This window comes from Crocodylus porosus, unplaced genomic scaffold, assembly GCF_001723895.1.
Source record: "Crocodylus porosus isolate Cpor-Errol unplaced genomic scaffold, CroPor_comp1, whole genome shotgun sequence".
NCBI classification, from domain to species: Eukaryota; Metazoa; Chordata; order Crocodylia; family Crocodylidae; genus Crocodylus; species Crocodylus porosus.
Genome location: NW_017728949.1, coordinates 49,657,950 through 49,665,464, shown reverse-complemented (window position 1 = coordinate 49,665,464; position 7,515 = coordinate 49,657,950).

The window sequence follows — 7,515 nt, the reverse complement described above, 5'->3', positions numbered from 1 at the left end:
TGAAGATGTTGAACAGTGCGGGCCCGAGGACCGAGCCCTGGGGGACCCCACTGCCCACATCCCTCCAGGTCGAAAATGACCCGTCCACCACCACTCTCTGGGTGCGGCCCTCCAGCCAGTTGGCGACCCATTTGACTGTGTGGGTGTCTACACCACAGCCTCTCAGTTTCTTAATAAGAACACGGTGAGAGAGTGTCGAAGGCCTTCTGAAAGTCCAGGAAGACCATGTCCACTGCTACCCTGCTTCTATGACCCCTGGTCTTAGAAAGCCACTGGGTTGGTCTGACAGGACCTGCCTCTAATGAACCCGTGTTGGTTGCCCCTAAGCATAATCTCCCCTGCTGGCCCCTCGTGGACATGTACCAGAATAATTTTCTCAAAAAGCTTGTCCAGGATTGAGGTAAGATTAACTGGCCTATAGTTTTCCGGGTTCTCCTTCCTCCCCTTTTTGAAGATGGGAACCACATTGGCCCTCTTCCAGTCCTCTGGCACCACACCAGAGCACCACAAGTGCTCGTAAATCCATGCCGGGGTCCCGCAATGACCTCTGCTAATTCCTTAAGCACTCTGGGGTGGAGATTGTCAGGACCTGCTGATTTAAATATGTCCAGTCACTCCAGAAGCATCACATATACAACAACGTATTTTTCTCCAGTTAAAAGTATGCTAGAATCTTTACCAATATGCCAGGAACCTAGGGCAATATTTTTCACTTTAAGGTTGAAAAAAAAAAATATAACTGTATTGGAATTAGTTAAAAACAATCTGCAGGGCTGTGAAATAAGAGGTTCCTTACCAGGAGCAGCTAACCGACAGCAGATTTGCAGAGGAACAGGCAGCTTGATCGTGGAACCTCAAGACCATTAAAAAGAAGAGAGGGTCCTTAACACCTGTGTTAGAAGGGATCGGGTAGATTACAAGGAGCCCTGAAGTCAATTGACTCCCTCAGCGCAGCCTGACAAGAAATGCTGCTGCCACTGCCATTTGGCTTTAAACCTTGGGTGAAGCAGGAATCAAAAGGGAGGGTGCAAGAGCACCACTGTAACCCCTGCCCCCTCCCATCTGCCCCTGTTTCAGTAGTTTGTGGATACTCAGGGTCTTCTTTTAATGACAGCTGAGATTCTTATGCAAGCGCTTGACTCCAGCAGTTGAAGTTTTTTTTTAAATTCACTAAAGATCATGGGACTTGCAAAGAAGTCATTAGGGATGGACATCACTGATTATGGGTGTACAGAAGAACACAAAAGACACAAGAAAAAACCCTGTTAGCAGTACATCTCCACAGTACTGTCTGTAAAACAGTGCTGTGGAGATGCACTGATTATCTACATCTCTGCTGGAAAATCGGAAATCATTTGACTGTTAGAGACTTTATTAGATTATTCAAATATGAATATGCACCCAAAATTAGGGTTTGTGTTTTAAAGGATTTCTTGTCATTTTTAGGTAAGAAAAAAATAAAAACTTACTGTTCTGTCCAATTCAGAGTGGAAATGTGAAAGTAAAGGGGAAGTGCTATCCCAGGGTGTAGATTACCCCTCCAGAAATAACTTACCTTTTCTTGTAAATGTGTGCACATGCATTGGGGATATTTTGTTTAGTAAGAGTAGTCAAAAACACTTAAGCCCTATTCCTTCAAGAGATTCACACAAATCCATAAAGAAGGATCAAGTGCTAAACATTTTACATTATCTTTTTTATTGTTTGTTCTAAATTGATTATCTGATTGTTATATATGGATCCATAAATACTAACTTTTTAGAATATTTGTGCCTCAAAATGTTCATTGTTAAACCAATTACTAATTAACATAATCACAAATCCATGACTTCCAAGAAAAATCTGATTTGCTCCTGAAAAAGGCATACTGATTTTCACCTAAAATAACTTTCCAAAAGCTAGTATTAGCATTTTAATCTTTTCTACCAGTATTTCTGTATTGTAATTACAACCAAAATCTCAGCTCCCCTTTCACATTTGTACACTCATATCAGCATTGAAGACTGCCAGGTATTTTTGGTTTGTAAATGCCAATTAGAAGTTCTAGTTTAGGTGACCAATTTTGAATATCTATAAAAAACACAAGCTTCTACATTATAGTACTTTCTAGTAATATCATTCAAGTCACTCTTCAGTTCTTTATGTCTGACATTTCCTCAACTATAAAATATTTTAATAACAGTTTTCCAGTGTACATTGAAAGTACATTATGTGGTTTAATTTATATTTGAAAATCACCTGGTCCCTTTGGTGAGAAACTCTCTGGGGCTTATTCAAAGCCTGCTGATGTCTGAGTTTCTCCACTGATTTTTAGCAGGCTTTAGATTTAGCTCAGTATAATTTTAGAAAGCATGTTTAGTCTAGGACAATAATTAGACACAGACCCGGAAATTCCCTTTTAATTTTTATTTTCTTTTGTGTTCAGCTTCTTTCACTGTTCGGTTTCTGTTTCCTTTCTCTGCTCCGGGCCTACATGTTCCTTTCATTTTCCTTTCACAATCATGAGCTATGTAGTTTTAATTACTGCCTTTATTGCCCCCTTTTAATTTCTTGTTTTGCTTCATTTTTTCTGGAAACTACCTTCTGAAAGATCCTCAAAGCTTGCTTTTTTCCTCTCTCCAACATGTTACCATCACCACCAGTCATTGCACCAGCCTTTTGTTTTTACATTTTTTGATTTAGTCATTTTCCTTCACAATTTGGAGCAGGGTTCTGTTTGAATATCCTTGTTGCTAAGTAACATCTTCACCTTACTTTTTCTGAGCAACCTAGTTGCTGTACTAGCCCCTATTAGCACTGACACAAGTCATTATTCCTGGAATAGTGCTGTAGGGAGATAAACATCACGGTCAGATTTTTAAAGGTATTTAAGCACCTCCAGATTCTGATAGAGGCCTAGTGGGATTTTCAAAGGTACTTAACTCCAATTAAAATCAATACAGGCTTCTACTTGTAGCACTACTTACACTAGTTAATGGCAAGAGATAATGATGGATCACTGGCAACAATATCAAGTCTGGGGCAAAACTAGGAAGATCGTCTCCCCAAAGGACTTGGGGGAGATCCTGCTCCATGTGCCTCTCAGTGGGAGGACAGGTTGAGAACATAAATGTAAGGAATACAGTGGCTTTCCCCTCTTAACCACTATAGCAACTCACCTTAACACCAAGTAGGATTTGGCCCTTTACTGTTCACTTCAGTTATTTTGGCATCTACTAAAGTTACCCTTGTGAATCCAAGCAAGAGGAGGAAATTTGGTGTTTTTACCATTTATGAATCAAATAGGCATGACCAAAAACTTTATGGGACAAAGAAGAAGCACTTCTCTAGCAAAAGCATGTTATCTTTCTCTCTCTACCAAACAAAAAAGTCTGCATCTTTTGGGGAGGAAAGAGGAAAAAGACAGTTCACAAGAATCTTTTATAATGGAACACATTACATTTTAAATAGGTTTTTAGATTGTTGAGGTTGCAAAGTCAAGCACTCAAGAGTTATGAAAACCAGAAAGTCCCAAATTTTAACAAGCAGGAACTTCTAGTACTTTCACACTTACTGCTGCCCTTTGAACTAATAGGGCACATCTAGGTGAGTGGCAACACGTGCTTTGCAGAGGCTCATAGGTTTCTGAGGCACTGCAAGATGCATGCAGCGCAGGTGAAAAGGTTCTCCGTGCTGCATATTTGGAGCCCTAGCCCGGCTCGTTGCCCGTGGCAGGTGCACGTGTGCCTCGAGGCAGAAGGAAGGGGCCAGGGCAGTGCTTCCACAAGGACTGGGCTCCTCACGACTCTCCCACTATCTGCCCTGAGGCATACATGCCATGCAAAATGCCAAGCAAAATGCTTTTACATGCTGTACCAGGGGTTACCTGCCCCTCCTTTAGAGTTTGCTTCCTGGTGTAGGGAGGAGGACTCCCTGTTCTCAGTGCCTGGGTTTGTGCCTTGACCTTGCAAGCTCTAAAACTAGAAACAGAATTTGAAGACCTGTTCAATCCCTTTTTCCCAGCTCATGCACAGGTATCAAAGCACATACAGAATCTTCAGGAAAAATCTTCAGGAAAATAAGCTGTTGAGATCTAGCACTTCCCTACTGAGCATTTGCAAACTGATGTTTTTACGGACTTACAACTTTTTGCTTATTTATTTTGGTCTCTTGTAAGCTGCTCTGAGCTTTTGTTGGCAAGTCCCTGCTCCAACTCATGAAGGTGACAGAATTGTTCAAAGAAATGGTCTTCTGAATGTTTTAAAATGGACAAAATATAGATTTTCCTTAGCCACATTTTCAAAAACAACCACACTTCAGCTCTTAAATCCCTCACCCCTATCCTTAATCCCTGTTCCCATCCCTCTTAAAATGTCCTATCCTTATATCAACAGATCTATGGATTCCAAACACAGCCTTTCTGGCTGCCTCAGTTTAATAAGACTAACTTCTCGGTATAATGACAAATGTCCTGTCACTTCTTTGATGCCAACTGCAATGGTGCTTCTTCCCTATCTTATATAGAAAACATGTAGAGATACTATGAAGAGAGTAGCACTATCCTTCAGTTAGATGTAGGCAGTCACTGGTACAGCAAGGTGGGCCCCAATACCAAATAAAAGGTAAACCAGATACTCTAAATCAGGAATGCCAAACTTATCTGGCATCCATGGGCTGTATGAAGAGTGTGGACCACAGAACCCCTCCTGCAAGGTGGATTTAATACCCATGGTGCCTGCCCCAGCCGGTCCAGGACTGCACTGCAGGCAGTGTCTGCTCCAGCCAGCCTGAGACCTGAGCTGCATACCACACCCATCCCAGACTTGCTGACGTTCATGCCATGTGTAGTGTGCATCCCCAACTGGCCAGGGCAGGTGCCACATGCAACATAGTCCTGGAACAGGCAGCATTGATGCAGTGGGCACTAGATCTGGTATGGGGGGCAGGGGAGGATTCCAGATTCGATCTGCACAGATGCTGTATGCAGCATGTCCTAGCACTGGGTGCCCCAGCCCATCTGGGGCAGGCATGTGCCTGGCTTGCAGCCCACCCCCAATGCAAGGGACCAGTCTGGCATATGCTGCATGTGGCACATGGGCCAACTTGAGACCCAGGGGAAGCACCAGGTGCTGGATGACAGGGCCCTGCAGGCCAGACCTGGCCCCTGGACCATATTTTGACATCCCTGTCCTAAATGAAGTGCTACTACTAGCCAGATTTGGTCATCTTTTGTTGAGCAGTCTCTCCAATTTGTGGACTACTGAACTACCTGAGTGAGACTGGATACGTCTGGTTCCTAGTGAAGAGATGCTTTGTCATTTAATCAGACTACCTCTAAACACATTAAAAATGGAGGCCTAAAAACACTTCAGTCCTTTAAGAGACAACTTGATGCCTTTCTCCTAGGCTATTATGGGGCTATTGTTGACATACGAGGAACTTGTCTGAACAGTTTCACCTGCTTATCCCCCTTTCTGCTCTCTCACCCCCTCCCAGCAGGGATTTTTATATTTTTTTTAAGGACTTTTTTTTGGTGTCCCAAGCCAAATCAATTCCAAATCCATTAGTCATTCAAGAACCACGTGTGGCCCTGCTACCAGCAAGCATCCTCCACCCCCAGCTGGGGCTGCTTACAAATCCTTTGATGGGTATACTACGTGCAGGCCCAAGCATGGAAGCTTGGGGTTCTGATGCCCCTGAGTTTCACTTGCCCTCAGTCATATGGCTGCAAGAGCAAGCTAGAGAGGAGTATCCTATTTTCATAAAGTCAATGTATAGCCGAGATCTTCCCCTAGAAGTGTTTTTTTAAATTAAAAATAAATAAATTATACATCTCTATATAGCTATATCTATCTATGTAAAAATCCTCTACCATAGGCTTTCCATCACACCTCTTGAACCACATTAAGAAACCTGTGCATCCATTACAATAAGTGCACCCTTTCCCCTGCACCCCACCGTCTTCCCTTCCCTAACCCAAATGCAATCCCTTCATCCAGGCTCCAATTTAGGGTTTACATTCTCAGTTCATTCACAGTCCTTGCAACTGTTGATGTCACCGTCACTTCTGCTGCTGCTGATTCTGTTGCTATCCTTCTCGCTGTCTCCATGTCTAGCTGTGTAGCTGTCCTCTTCTTTCTCCCTGTCCACTTCCCTTCTTGGGGAGGTTTTGAACAGCCTATGCCAAATGTCTCTTTTTCCAGGTGGAGTTGGCTTCATCCTCTCCTACTGCTTTCTGGTAGCAGGACTGGAGTTCACTCAGAAACATTTGAACGTGGTCTGTTTGCTTGAGCTTAGCGTGGCTGTATACCAGGAGGTTCCTGCACTGCCACAGGGCACTCCTGATACAGGACACAAACATTTTTTTTTTTTGTAAAGAATTTGTGTTCCCAGCCAAATCAAATCCAAATCTGTGAGTCAGTCCAGAACCATAAATGGCCCTACAACTGGCAAACATCCTCCACCCCCATCAGGGGCTTCATATACAGGCAGCTCTCAGACTTACAACACAATTGGTTCCTGAAAACCGCATCTTAACTCAAAACATTGTAACTTGGAACTAATTTTCTCATAAGAAACAATGTTATAAATGGGGGATTGGTTCCTGAACCAAGGCCCAATACCCTGTTTTCACCAAAAATACCCCAGAATTTTGTACTCAGTCAATTATAGATGAGTAATGTAGCTACATTAATATATTTATATTGTAAATAGCAATCATATTGATTTGGAAGGACTTCTTTGAGGTGACTTTGCTGGACTTGTTGAAGGTCTCTTGGCTGGAGTCTTCTCAGAAGTCTTGGCTGCAGGTTTTTCTGGAGTCTTGTCTGCTTTCTTAAAGAAAGTGTCCAAGGAAGTTTGGACAGATGTTCTCCAGGGAGATGAGCAACACAGCGAACTTGTTCACTCGTGTGGTGTCACATCGGATCAAGCATTGTAAGTTGAAAGTGGCATTGTAAAGTTGAAAGTGGGTGTCAATTTATAAACGTTTTAACTTGAAATGTTGTAAGTCAAGGACTGCCTGTACTTCCAACGTCTTTTGGCAGGCATCCTATGTGGTGGCCCATGTCAGGAAGCTTGGGGTTCAAATGCCATATGGCCGCAGGAGCAAGCTAGGGAGGAGCCTCCCATTTCCATAAAGCCAGCTTTATGCCCCAATGCTTTGGTGGGTACTAAACCGCGCCAGAAGAACAGTTCTCCTGGGGAGCACTTAAGGAAAACTGCCTTCACAGACCCGGACACGTGGTGTTTCCCCTGCCAGGTAAGTAGGACACAGCCTGGTGGAAGCGGGACGCGGGTCAGGGGACCTCTCCCTGCCAAGGAAGTGGTTGCCCCCCCCCCCCCGCCAGTAGGAAAACCAGCTTGGTGGTCATCATGGTGCTTCCCCTGCCAGATGAGGGTGAAGCAGGAGCAAAGGCAGCTCCTGCCCATGCTTTGGACAGCAGGAAGGAGGCGCGGTACTCTCGGAGGGTGCCGCACACGCAGGCAGCGAAGCGACAGCCACATGCTCCGGCTGGCGGGCCCAGGCCAGAGGGC